At 37.7% G+C, this 14,874-nt stretch overlaps 1 long non-coding RNA gene across 1 annotated transcript; it reads left to right on the top strand.

The window, feature by feature from the left end:
• The first annotated feature begins 12,159 nt into the window (after positions 1 to 12,159).
• LOC107601403 (uncharacterized) lies at positions 12,160 to 12,977 on the top strand. The gene is made up of 3 exons (XR_001610928.1): positions 12,160 to 12,220; positions 12,376 to 12,455; positions 12,623 to 12,977. It is a non-coding gene; the product is annotated as an uncharacterized lncRNA (long non-coding RNA).
• Positions 12,978 to 14,874: the final 1,897 nt, after the last annotated feature.

The raw sequence follows: 14,874 nt of genomic DNA, 5'->3' as shown, positions 1-14,874 counted from the left end.
GCGTAAAAAGACAGTATAAGTCATTATAATCAGTAATTGTCCCCACTGGATGCAACAAATGCCTCGTTTGTAATGGGTTTTAATGTTTTTGTGTTGTCGCTCCTGCCGGACACGGCATCACAGTATGGTGAGGGGCGTAACATTTCCGTCTCATGCTTGAGGTATTCGTCCAATCACAACGCACTATATAGCTGGCCAATCACAGCACACCTCGCTTTTTCAGACTGATGAGTTTTGTAAAAATTGACGCATTTCAAAAAAGGAGGGGCATAGAGGAGAAACAATAATGTACAGTATGTGGAAAATTTGTTTTTTTTACTTTAAACCGCATAAACACATTTCATTACACCAAATACACAAAATAATGTTCTTTTTAGCAGCATCATATGACCCCTTTAATATAAATGGCTACAAATAACTTATTTCAACAACGTTATATGACTAAAATCCACATTAGATCGCAATCGTAAGTTATTACAAACACTCAATGGTGGTTTGAAGTGAGATTTAGGTGAAATCGTAGTATTAATTAATCTATGAATAGTCTTATGTAACTTGATGCTAATGTTAGCTCTGATACACCTGTTACCCTGCTGTGATTAAATTTCATGATGTATGCTATCAAAAAATGTATGTAAAGTTGTAAGAAAATGTTTTGTTTTCTAGAAAGACACTTTTTAATAAGTGGATAAATGTATATTGGATCAAAGCGGTGTGGACCAGGAGACTGTAAGGAGTGGATCAAGATTTTCAATTTCATGCAGTGTTTAACAGCCTGATGTTATGTTTATGTTCACCTACACTGTAAAAGGGCCCCTTTTAGCTGTTTAGATATTGTATTTAATTTAATGTTCATCAGTTTTTTTTTTGTTTGTTTCATCTAATAATTAGAACATCTAAAGTATGTTGCGTGTAAAAAGGGTTTGCTTCTGCCAGTTAAAGGGTGGGTACAATGTGTGCATGATCAGGATGGTACCACCTCTGCCTCATTTTGAGCCAGGAAAACCCTGTCTTCCCTATAGTTTTTAGAAGATTCCTAGAACTAATCATACAATTTTGCAGCTCTCAGTTGTCCTCAGTATTTTACTGTGACTCATATTTGTCCAGACTCCAGACATGCTGTTGTTTTCTGAGAGGCGTTTATGTTCTACTGATGTATCCAACTGTATCAGGTGCCAGATAACTGTCTGTACTTCCATTGGTAGTAACACAATGCATTGCTTTTAATTTGCATTGTTAAACTCAACTTTGAACTTATTGCTAATGGTTGAAGTTGCTCAAATTGCAGAAATCACCAGAAATAACTTTGTTACTGTGTGTGAATGTCTCTTTAGCAAGAATACATTTGACCTTGGTGTGGGTGTGTGGCCCAGTTAGAAGTCATCCTAGTGGTTAAAGATTTAGGTTGGTAAACAAAAGATTGCACTGACTATTGTGCACTCGCTGCCCCTGCAGCTTAACATTGCAACATTACCTGAAAGTAGTGGAAACAAATTTCACAGTTCTCAGTTGTTCGTTGGTCTACAATTGTGTTCTATTCTCTGTTCTATTTTATTTATTTCTTGACACATTTGTAACAATACTCAAAGTAGGGGTGGTGCGCTATACCGATATGAAAGTGAGTACCGGTATTATGTTGTTCCTTGATATGGATTTTGCTATATGGTGGATACCGTTATATATTAAGGAATTCAAATGTTGCATTTATATAGTTTTGTTCAATTTGGTACGCTTTGCAAATTTTAAAACAAATTTTAAAACAAATGACAATAAAGAGTCAAGGCTGAACATTTTTGTCCTCTGTGTGCAACGCTGTACTACACAGGCATTAGTAATCAAACACATAGAGCATCGTAACAGGCCACATTAATAGAGCACAAATCGCCTACTCCAGTGGTTCCCAAACTGAGGGATAGTGTACAGTCAGTAGAATATTTTGCAAAAGAAACCTCTGCAGGGTGATAAAGACTACACTGCGTAATTTCCAGCTTATTATGCAGCCACTTGCCTGATAAGTAAATAATTGAACGCAAACTATTAATTTGACATTTTAATTACCTCAACAGGACTCGCAGTACCCGCTTGAGCGCTCCGTTATCTGTTGTAGCAGTTGTGGTTGTATCAATAACAGACCACTAGATGCCGTGATTGAACATTTCTAGTCGTGTCCTTCCAAAAGAGCTGGCGGCTTGAGTGAGCGGAGGCCGGCGGGCTTGCGGCAACCACATGTGACGACCCCGGGCTGGACTCCTGCTTCGTCCACGGTGAAAGCCGATCCGGGTATCCACAGCGCGAAGTTGATGTATTTCCTCAGCGACCAGCACGGATCAGCTCTAAGCATGACAAAGCGGATATCATCCTCTTTTGGAAGGCCAAACAAAGTAGTTTCGCTTTCACAACGAAACACACGGCAACAACAATACTACAGCGGGAAACAAAGTTACGCCTTCTTTCTTTGCGTGAACATTTGGGCGGTGTTATGCAAATCTTCCCACATTGTGACGTAGATATGTGGGGGCGTGTTAGAACGAGCCGTTTTAGGTAGACGTGGTTGACTCTTAACTTTTATAAAGAATATCTCTTTGGATTTGAGACTTTAGTCTTTGCAACTTTACAGATCTTCTTAATGCACCAAGAGCTTGTAACACCCCAAAGAGAAAGGAAAAATTGAAATCGCATCATTTGACCCCTTTAATGAACCTTGAAAATATTTTTCTCTACAAAAGGGGGGCCCGGCAAAAAAAGTTTGGGAGCCACTGGCCTACTCAAACACAATATGTAATTTAATTTAATTCATACAGACCTACCTCATGTTGCATGTTTGCACTTTTTGAGAAAAACAATGACACAATAAAAAAAGACTTTTCAGGTGTATGTCCAATCCCTCTCTTTTTCTAGTTATATAAGGTTAAAATATTTTGCCTGTAATTTTTTTTCTCATATAGCAATTAGGGATGCACCGAAATGAGAATTCTTGGCCGAAACCGATTTGGGCCATTTTCGGCCGAAAATTTTCGGTGGCCGAATATTCGGTGCATCCCTAATCGCAATATAATATCGATATCGCCTGCACAGTGTAAAATATCGTGATATGAATTTTAGCTCATATCGCCCTCCCCTAACTCAAAGTCTTCATAGTTTCAGAAGTTATGATGAAAGATGTAATGTTCATCAGGCTCAGGTGTTGTTGTTGAAACTCTTCCCATCCAATTCATTTTTTCTTCCCTAAATAGCCTAAATTCTCCTTTGAAATGCGATACTTTTAAATTTAAAGTGCTTGCCTAAAGGAGGCGAAGGCGAAGATAAGACATTGTCAAAACCCCTTAGAGTCCCTAAGCAGTGATTTTCCACAACTGATGAGTTGTGACAAGTGCTGTAGTGTCTGCTAATAGGCCACTGTCTTCCCAGCTTTCCTACAGTATTTTTAGCTTTCTCCTACCTACAGAGCGAGCCACCGCCTGCCATTAGCCCAAATCTAAAGCTACTGTACTTGATTAGCGTATAATAATTAGCATATGCGTGTAATCAGTATTATTGTGTATCTCTGAGTCGGCGGTGACCCTGCTTTGCATAAGGGAACACCCCACACATCCCTCTCACGCTATCGCTCTCTCGCTCTAGCCCTCAAGACAGAGAGAAAGAGCGGAGCTGTCAACTTTTGATTTGCTTCTGAAGTAGCCCAATCGCAACAATGAGAGGAGATAAAGAGATTCTGTTTGTATTTGTCATAGTAACACTGCCTGTGTTGATTACATGCTTTTGCATGCCAAGGGCACCATCTTTCTTTGATGCTCTTCCGCACCATCCATGCACGCTTTCTCTCTTTCGCTCGGTGGCCAACCATTATCCTGTCCATCGTCATATCCCACATCCCATAGATGATCCTGGCATGGTAAGTGAGAGAAAGAAGCCAAGCCATATTTGTATGTGTGTGTGTCTTGGAGAGGGAGCGAGAAGCTTCTTAATCCCTTCTTTTAAAGTGGAACGTGTGAATGACTATGGGGTGCAGACCTCGTTTTAACCCCCTGCCAAACCCACCCCCCACTGGATGGCACAAAACATGCCCATCCCCCGTCACCTGCTCCTCTGGTCTCTTCTCGGGACGGGCATATCTCTTCCTCAATTTGGATAGTGACTTTTTAATCTGTAACTTAAATTTAAAGGTAGAATTTTTTTACCCTCATGTCATTCCAGTCTGATTATCAAACTGACAGAATGCAAAAAGCGAATATTTTCAAAATAATGATTTAGGAACATGGCATGTTCATGTGAGCAGTGTCCGATTTATGGACATATCTTGTTGTGCGAGTACAATTCATACTTGTGTGAGTACATTTCAGTTCACAAAACCAAAACGGAATGATTTGTTTGTGAGCTGACTGACTCAATCTTTTTGCAGAAGCTAACCTAAATTTTGTCTGTTCCTATAATGCTGTCATATGACTTCAGAATACATAAAAATGTACCACACAAGTTGCATGCACAACATTTATGATACTTTCATTGTGTTTTTGCATCCTCTTTAAAGCCTGAAAGCCTCCATTCCCATTCTTGTAGTTGTAATGGAAAGTGCGACTGCTGCGACAAGTACAATTCTTCAGAATCTGTCCTTTTGTGTTAAAGAAAGAAAGTCAATAAGGATTGAAATTACATTAGAGTGAGTAAATGATGACACAGTTTTCATTTTTGGGAGAATTGTTCCTTCAGGAGATTTTAATGCAATAACACAAAGCAGGTATATATACATACTTCTGTTCAAAAGGATGCATTAAATTGATTAATAAAGACATTTGTTCGTTCGTTCATTCAGGGTCTTTTGAACTTTCTATTCATTAAAGAATTCTAAAATGAAGCACTGTTTTCACAAAAATATTAAGCAGCACAGCTGTTTTTCACATTGATAATAATACAAAATGTTTTTGAGCACCAAATCAGCATGTTAAAATCAAACCAGCAACTTACTCCAGTAATTGAAAATTCAGCTTTCTCATCACAGGAATAAATTGTTTTAAAATATGTTCAGATAGAAGACAGTTATTTTAAATTGTAATAATATTCCACAATAATACGGTTTTATTTTTTGATCAAATAAATGCAGCCTTGGTGAGCAAAAGACACTTCTTTCAAAAATATTTAAAAAATCTTACAGACCCCAAACCTTTGAAAGGTAGTGTAACTTCTCTCTTATGAATAGGTTCTGTTTCTGCCTGATTTTCGAGTTTGTCATAATTCTTTTTGCTCATGATATAGGACCGTTCAAATGGAGAACAGTTGCTCTGTATCATAATTTGAAAAAAAGTCTTTAGTACTTTAAGCAGCTGAACATTGTCTACATTGCCTATAATCTTTCACTTTATGGTTTATGCAAATTTGCAACTGTGACATTCACTTGGTCTTGGAATAGGTCAGTTTTATTGGGTTTTTCCACATACAGTTTGAGCTCATTTACATGGCAGCACAACATAAGCATGGACTCTTTGGTAATGACTTACTGTGGTAGAAGTTCTGTTTGTTGGCTTCAGTTCATATAACTTCATATCAGATCCATATTGTGACAGTCTCACCATGACTTTAACTATTTGTTTGAGGCCACCTTGTTTACAGTGCTAAAGTTGAGTGACAGGAGACCACTGACTCTGCACGAAAACTAGGCCTGTCACGATAACTTTTTGTTGTGCAATATATTGCCCCAGAAATAATTGCGATATTATTGTCATTTTAAGACCATTTTATGCCACTGAATATATAATCATAACGTAACAGGCTACAGCATAATAATACAAGAAGGCCTACACACTTCCAAATGACAACAAACTTAATTTGTTTAATTTTTAAGAATATTTAGGTCATGGAAATTAAGGATCAAAATATTAGATACCTTTAAAAAAACCTGGTTAAATGGTAAATAAACATTTTCTAACAAAAAGTGCAAAGTAGAAAAAAAGAAAAATGCACAAAGATCTTGTATGGAGATTTTTCCCTGACCTTCTTTTCTCTGTGAATTAAGGGTGCACACACTAGGCTATTGCTGAAAAACACAATCACTACTTAGCAGTCAGATGTCCGTCAGATACTTAAACAAGACCATATCTGCAGATGAAATACTTTTTTGTAGAAACATTTTTTAAATTTGAACTAGCACCTCATGACTACACCACGTTATGTACGATAAGCTGCAAAGGACACAGGCGCAAGTGGAATGTACAAAACATGGTGACATTAATTTAAGTAAATATAATGGGCGATATATTGCGGTTATGTACATATATTGCGCGATAAGTCGATATATTGATTATTGTGACAGGCCTAACGAAAAACACCAGACGGAGGACTTTGGGATTCAACGTTGTTTACAGACAGGAGAATCCTCAGCCCCCCTTCTTCGTTTTTGTATACAACACTCTCTTTCCCTACCCATCTTTCAGTCCCTTTCTCCCCTCTTCACCTCCTCCTCCCCGTCATCCCCCTTTCATTCTTTTTTCCAATTTCCAAAAAGCCCTCTCTCTCGCTCTCCCTTTCTGCCATTACTAAAAATGGCTTGCATGCCTGCCTGGTTGTCAGTCCCAGTCAAGTGTAATCCAAAGTCTACAGCATCCTCCCCGACAACTATTTTAATGGTAATGGGCAGCATATTGTATCAAGGCTACCATATCCTACTTGAGATGACAGTATCAAAAGTGGGAGTTGATGCTATGGGAACAAAGACAGGGGGCAGCTTTTTGCTAGAGTGAGGGTGTTGGGCGGGTGTGTATTGCGTGCGTGTGTGAGAGAGGAGAGAGTGACTTGTGTGTAAAACGCGGAGGGGGATGATGGTGGGGGGCGAATGCTCTCATTGTCCCTCTGTCTTCTCTTTGGAGCTATGATGCGATGAGATGGCATTGTGCTTCCATTTTTGCTACTTTTATTTTGAAAAAGAGAGAGCAGGGCGGAGAGATGAAATGCTCGCTCTTAAACTTGACTTGATCCGACTCGCTAAAAGCTAATGCATAGCCACTGCAGAGCCCTTATGCAGGGTGAGGTGACCTCTCTGCTGTTTTTTCACTGCCCTCTCTCTCCTTCTAATGAGGATACACCATTGTCCTCAGCACACACATGCATCTGAAAAAGAGGAGAGAGACCTGGATTCTGCCATCTCCTCATATCGGCATAAGCCATGTGGAAGCTTTTAACAGTGCAGAAGAGTGACTAAAAGAAAGAGCGCTTTTAGTGCAGCTTTCACACAATTGGCTATTTTTGGGTGTTGTGCATAAAATGGAATTGGTCTGTATTTCTCTCTGTCTCTCTCCGACTTTTCTTACTCAGTCACTCTGTCCCTTGAATCTAGTTTGTTTGGACGAGATGAATGTGCTCATAACATTGAGCATACCTGTTGAATCTTGAAGACCGAATCTCTGGGTCAACATGGAACTGTAATTTCTTATCAAAACACACCTTTTCCTCTGGTTAATAGACATAATTCTGCCCAGTGAAAGGACAGTTTGCACACATGCTACTTTTTATTAACTAATTTTAGTCCATTTTGCAGTCCAAACTGAGCCAAGGAGAAAATGTCATGACAATTTAGTCTAGTTTAGTTTATTTTTTTATCATTTTATTTTAAACTGCCTTATTGCTTTACAGCCTTATTTTTTATTATCAATGTTGAAAACAGTGCTGCATCTTTTTAACTGCTAGAAAGTTTAAAAGAACAGCATTTGAAATCGAAACACTAAAAACAAGTCGCTGCCTCAAATTTAGTCAAGTCATTTCAACTTAAATTTTATTAAAATGACTTAAAACATCAAGTTGAATCTTTTATAACTTTTAAAACAGTTGAAATTGTTTCAACTGATTTTGAGCCCGCTCACATTGAAAATGAATGTCTTCCGGTCACTTTGACGCTCTCGCCGCCGGCGGTGTGAACGCACAGTAAGTTTAAGTAATGGAAAAACATATGTTGACATGACTTATCATATCATTTTTTACTGTGAATCTAACATTTTAAATGTCTTTACTGTCACTTTTGATCAATTTAATGCATCCATGCTGATCTTTTAAAAATATTTAATAAAAAAAATAATAATAATAATTTGACACAAAATAATGATCTTTAAAAAAGCATCATATGACCCCTTTAAAATTCATCATTGCATTATATGTGTGTAAAATGTATTGTTGTGATCCAGCCATGAGCAGTTTGCCTATTCACTCTGAATGTGAAAACACTGTGCGATGTGACAAACATCTAGATCAGAACATATTTAAATGTTTAAAGGATTAGTTCACTTCCAGAATAAACATTTCCTGATAATTTACTCACCTCCATGTCATCCAAGATTTTCATGTCTTTCTGTCTTTAGTCGCAAAGAAATTAAGGTTTTGAGGAAAACATTTCAGGATTTTTCTCCATATAATGGACTTCAATGGTGGTCAACGGGTTGAAGGTCCAAATTGCAGCTTCAAAGGGCTCTACACGATCCCAACCGAGGAATAGGGGTCTTATCTAGTGAAACAATTGGTCATTTTCTAAAAAAAAACATACATTTATGTACTTTTTAACCACACATGCACGTCTATAATACAGTTATGTGTAGCAGGATTTTGGACCATTGAGGTTTCACTCTGGGCAGGGCTACTGAGTGCAACCAAATAGAAACCAAGCGATCAACAAAATGTTGTGTTTTCTCGCAGTCGCACACTGTTAAAAAAAAAATTTAAATAAAATTTTTTTTTTACAGAATTTTTCAAAGTAGGGATAACTGCAGGCTGGAGCAGTGGGTGTGGCGAAAGATTAGGGCGTGCCGAAAAGTAGGGGGTGTGGATAAAAGTCTTTCTAATTGTTAGGGATTAATTTTTGTTGTAGTATTCACCTTTCGGCACACCACCTTTTGCCACGCCCATTTCTCTGTCCCAAGTCACACCCTAAACCCTCGCGGACTTCCTCTGAATGCACACTTTAGTGATGTAATGCCGCAATAATGACTGATGGGTAGAAGTCTGCTGTGGAGATCACCTCAGTGCGGGCTCAGCAGAAGTGCACATGAAGGATACATAGGTTTTGTCATATTAAGGGGGTGCAAAGGGGGCACTCGCAAGCACCCTTTGAAAGATAAAATGACGAATGGGACACCCTACGGTCTCGTGGACTTAACGGACACGTGCATGCGGTGGCTATTCTAAGTCCACAAGACCACAAGTTCACATGAACTTTGCCATTTGGGACAGGGCCGTATTTTTGAAATACAATTACAGAAAAATTTCAGAAATAGACCGTAAAATGTACATGTTCTATGTAAAAAAAACATGACAAACCTGTAACTGTCAATAACCATAAAATTTAAATTTTTTGAAGAATGATTTTTCCAAATAAAAATGCTGTTCAAACAATCGCAAATTTATCAAAATGTCAAAAATATACATGTTTATTTAATAGATGACCTTTTATAGTCATTTTATAATTTTTAAGTAGTCTTGTTAAAGGAATTAACTTTTAACAAGAAGTTAAATTTTCCTCCCCCAAAAAAACCCCGCACACAAAACAACAACAGTGCAACCCAGGCAACTTTTATATCTGGTCCCATATGACTTACATCCTTCCTTACAAATGACTTCTTTTAATATCGTATCATAATATAATGTCAATGTACATTCTTTGTTGAAATAAATGGACATTTATGATAACTATGAAGATTTTAAATATACAAACTAGAGGAAATCGTGCCAGGCAGAAGGATACCTCTCCTCTAATCACACAGTGGGGCTGCAGCGCGGTGGGAGTCACTCGACTGTCAGCAACCTTATGCGGATCAAAAATAAGCAGGTAAAATGCATATTTTCTGAACAATGGCTTCTGGCATTTGGAACTTTGTTTTAACCGTCATTGTTTAGAGCAGGGGTGCCCGAACTCGGTCCTGGAGGGCCGGTGTCCTGCAGAGTTTAGCTCTAACTTGCCTCAACACACCTGCTTTTAAGTTTCTAGTATGCCTAGTAAGAGCTTGATTAGCTGGTTCAGGTGTGTTTAATTGGGGTTGGAGCTAAACTCTTCAGGACACCGGCCCTCCAGGACCGAGTTTGGACACCCCTGGTTTAGAGTCATTAGCTGTGTCTCATCTCGAAGGCTGCATCCTCTGTAGGTCGTGTCCTCTGAAGGATGCGTATACGGAGTGTCTTCAACCCAGAATTAAACGAGACTGCCTTCATAGGACGGGCGGAAAAGGAAACAGGAAGTAGCACGTTGCTATGCCAACACATTTATAGCATTGTTGCGCGCTCACGCTAGTTAAATGAAGATTAAAATATTGAGCATTAATTCATAAAACTAATTGTAGAAATCAATTTATTATAAAATTATTATAAGATTATTGTCTCCGTTCAGTTTCTACAGTGAATAATATGAAAGTGACCCCTAAATGTACAATTCCAGAGGGTTAAACAAATTAACAATTTCTCACCTTGCTAGCAATGTACTGTTTACGGCAAGAATTGTGGGTTATCTGTAGCAGCAAAGGATACACCTCGTGCATCCTCCGAATTTCTGTGAAAGAAGGTCGCAATCGAAGGTTGCATTCGGAGTACTTGCTTTTCTGAAATGAGACAGCCTCGATGACGTATGCAGCCTTTGAAAGCGACCTCCGGAGGGCATAGCCTTCGAAATGAGACACCGCAATTATTATGCTTAATCTTGATTGTGTGTTTTTAAACTTGGATGCGGGCAGTTAATCGTTTAACATTTTTATGATTTTTACATTTGAGATCTTGTTTTAGTTGAAGGTGATGTAGTTCTGTTTGTTGCTTGACACTAGTCAAATCGTGTTCCCTATTTTGTTTGCCGTTGCACTTTGTCGAATAAGCGCCATTTTTCCACATGAGGGAATTTCCCCATTAGACAATCATTATAGCACTGATTTATAATTCATCCTAGGCATAGGATGTGAAGTCTGAATTTTTCAATGTAGACTGTCTAAAATCTTAAAATACTGTTTAAATGAGTGAAAATGTCAGACTACTCAGACCAGATTGATTGGGAGGCCTGTGTACTACAATTCCGTTAGTCAACTAATTTAACAGATGATCTAATGCGGTGTCTGTGTGTCAAATGATATTCAAGTTCTACATTTTAGCTTGTACTGTGGTTCGTGTCAATGCTGTTAGTCTGTCTGAATACTCTATTCTGATTGGCTGGTGTGCGTTCAAACAGTTGAATGTACTTGTAGTTCCAGTCATTTTAATCACATCTAAATTAATGCGCTACACAGCCTGATGAAATGTCCCTTACTGGTGAGTGCATGCCTGTATTTAACGTTCCATTACATTATACATTGTTTATTTATTACATTATTCACTTGTTATGCATACACTATGGTATGTGTACAGTGCGCATTATGAAAATTTTGTCATCAGAACAGTACGTTCACAGCCTGATTTTTGTAACTCGCATGCGTTGTGAATTGCAGTTCACTTAGCGGCCACCAGTGTTGCTAATAACAAGTTGTGTTTTTTTTTATTCTACGTATAGCCCCTTTAAGTGAAGTTAAAATAGCCATGGCATTTTTATGTTGCTGTTTTAATGATAAATTTGACTTGTAACTTACAGTGCTGTCTTAAAACTGCACAGTTCTTGGGCTCAAAGATGTCTGTGTATCGCATGTTTACATAGAAAAACAATTATAACAGCGCGTTCTATGTGGCCCTGATATCGACAACTTGAGTCTCGACTAAGACCTACAGACGACTTAATTCAGTTTCTCTGATTTTTCAAACTAATTTGACCGTGTTTGTATGAGATGTGAGAGGTGCTTCACGCTTACGTGAGGTTTGTATTTTTAATGTGTCACACTTTTAATGCGTTTAATGCGCCTTTTTGACTCTGAATTATGTTATATGTATGTTTATTAAATGAAACATTTCATTTGTGTTGCTGAAATGTAGCCTCCAACTGTCTTTCCTTTTATTCATATAATGAGGTGGATGGGGATAATGAGAACAAGACATTCAATTCAACAAATTTAGTGAGATGGAGGTGGTTACTCTCGAACCAATACCAACGGAATGCCATCTGTAGCCTTCAACAAAAGAAATGCAAGTATAACTTTAAGTAATATGTCTTAATAGGTACATTGGTAATTATAATAATTCAAGTTGAATTCACTGCATGCTGGTTTTGTCATTCCCTCTTTCCCAGAATTCCTCAGACCAGACTCCGATAAAGACACGTCAGAAATCCTCCAATAATAAAACACATGTAAGTCAGTTATGTGAACTTATTTGTAATTTGTTCACCCTTGCTTCACTTGTGAACATTTGAAGTGTTTATGGTACTGATAAGTAATAAAAACAAATTAAATGTTGTTTACATCTTGTTTTTTTATGGCAAACTGTTTTAATTTTGTCTTTTAGGTACCCTGCCAATGCAGAATATGTGCAGGTTTTTCTTGTGAAATATTCCATTCCTTATGAATCTGGAAGGAAATGGCTATGTAAGTTACTTTTCAGACATTACATTACATTATGTGAAAAGACCTTACAAGTGTAAGATATCTCCGAAGTTCTAATGATCAGAAGTTGGTCATTTCTGTTTATATACAATTTTAGAATTGGAGCTTTTCCTTTTGATCTGATTTGATTTTACCCTCTATGTTTGCAGTCATGGTACCAGTTCCTCAAACACAAATTCAAAGCGGAGCTGCACCTCTGGTTCTCGATGAGCAAGGAGAATGATGCTGTCTGAAGAAACTCTAGGATCCTGTCCCAGATCTATGTTAGGGGTAAGTGTATTCCTATACATTAACACAGAGCATCTCTAACCTGTCCTGAAGCCCCACTATTTAACTCCAAGAACAATAAATAATAATAAATATATTGGCATCCACGAAAAGGGATGATAACATTGTTTATTTAAGTGGTTGCTGCAGTTAAATAATCTGCTGCTTTAAGTGCCTGACCACTTTATTTCTGATTAGCTGTCAATGTTTTTATTGTTCAGTAAAAGAAAAATCAGTTAATTTAAAAACGTCATTATGTGCGTTTTACATGATTGCATAAATTTTTTTAAGTTGAGTGGTGCTTGTTATATTTAAAAAATAAATGGTAATTAAATTTAAGTTTGGGCTCTGTGAACTGTAACCTTATAGTAGACCTAATGTAAAAGGGCTCACTATAGTTTAGAGTGTATGCCGAAGTAGATTTTTATCCCTAAGAAAATGTATTATAACTGAGTTTGTTTAAAGAAAGAGCAATTTGTTCAGTAAACCACTGTTTAATAAAAAAATTAAATAAAACATATTAGTTTTCCCCCCTGCTGTACCAAAACTGTACTGAACCGTGACATCAAAAACCAAGGTACGTACCGAACCCTCATGTTTGTGTACCTATACACCCGTAGTATTCAGTGATGTGACCAGATACCTTGATTGTCAAAGCCATATGATGTCTGTGTTGTGAGCATTTAATTTCTGTGTTATATGCTTTACATTTCCATTTGTTCAAGTTGAACCTGAATAGATCATTAAACCAGGAGATGGACTTTCAGGCCCTTGACACATGCTCTGTTATTTCTCAAGATTCTCAAGAATGATTCTCTTGATTCTCAAGAATGTTTAAATTGTACATTTAATCTATGTGATAAAATGTTCATGGTATGAAAGTTACAGTAAATAATACTGTTTTTGAAAATGTGAAATTACTCCATATGCATCCTGCTATAATGACGACACACTGTTATACAATATTTAATGCTCATTCTGTAAAAATTGTGCACAAAAATGTGAGAGTGTAATATTTCAATGTCAAGTAATAAATGTGATGGAACAGCATTATGGCCTTTTTAATATTTTGATTAAAATTACAGGAACTAACTGTATTTTAATTGCTGAAAATTTACTGTATTTTTCCGTTATTTCACAATTGTTTTAACGTCCAATTATTTTCCGTTTTTCCATTTCCGGTTTCCATTATTTTACCCTTTTTTTTTTTCCTGGTGACCCAGCTGCCGGAATATTTCAAATTTTTTTTACAGGTTTTTTTTTTTTATAAATTTTTTTGCAGTGCAACTGCCAAAAACTCTGATTCACATCACTCTTGGTTTTGTCACAGTGTTATGCTTCATGACAAGAAAGCTTGGTTTGTAGCAGGTCCTGTTATTTGGCGTCTAGAGAGAATTAAAATACAGACATCATTAAATATCACACGGAGCTTATGGAATTAACATAAAAACCACCAAAGAGAGCATAGCTGGCCATCAGAGAGTCTCTAAGCATTTGATCGTGTAACACTGTCTCATTACCTGCGATTTAATCATGTCATACCGTTCTCCACTCATCAGTACGCTCACAGGTATTGATGGACCTCTTGAAAAGCCCCGTCTTAGCCGCAGCGCAAGGCTGCTGTCTTAATGAATTGGGCTGTTTTCATCTGCTTATTGAGTGTTTGATGTGTAAGGGCTTCCGTCTGTGTGGTTAACTTTGGTTGCCACGGTAATCAGGCCCTTTGTTGGGCTGTTTTGTTTGCTTGTCTCAGGTTTGATTGAGATCATTAGCAGTGAGGGGAGGACAGTCAAACTCTTCAGAGTTTACATCTGCAGCTGTATACAGTGTGACATACCCCTCCTTTCTCTTTACATGCACGCACACACACACGCACACACACACACACACACACACAAATACAGCACTGCTCCCATTGCAGCATTTTTGTTGAAGTGTAATTAGTGGTGCTTGCAAGCATCACTATTACTGTTGCTCATACTTAAGGTGAGGGATTTGAACAAACCCCTAACCCTAAGTGGTAAACTTCAGTGTGTAACTATTCCTGTGAAGTTTGCACTAGGGAATTAATCATGCTGCTTGTTGTTTAATGTTACTTTTCTAATTGGTCAGACTTGCAATTTTCGGCTACCAA

The sequence above is a fragment of the Sinocyclocheilus grahami genome, unplaced genomic scaffold (assembly GCF_001515645.1).
Source record: "Sinocyclocheilus grahami isolate Dianchi unplaced genomic scaffold, SAMN03320097.WGS_v1.1 scaffold15.1, whole genome shotgun sequence".
In the NCBI taxonomy this organism is placed as follows: Eukaryota; Metazoa; Chordata; class Actinopteri; order Cypriniformes; family Cyprinidae; genus Sinocyclocheilus; species Sinocyclocheilus grahami.
The sequence above is the reverse complement of the archived record's forward strand: the minus strand, read 5'-3'. Positions and strand labels throughout refer to the sequence as shown.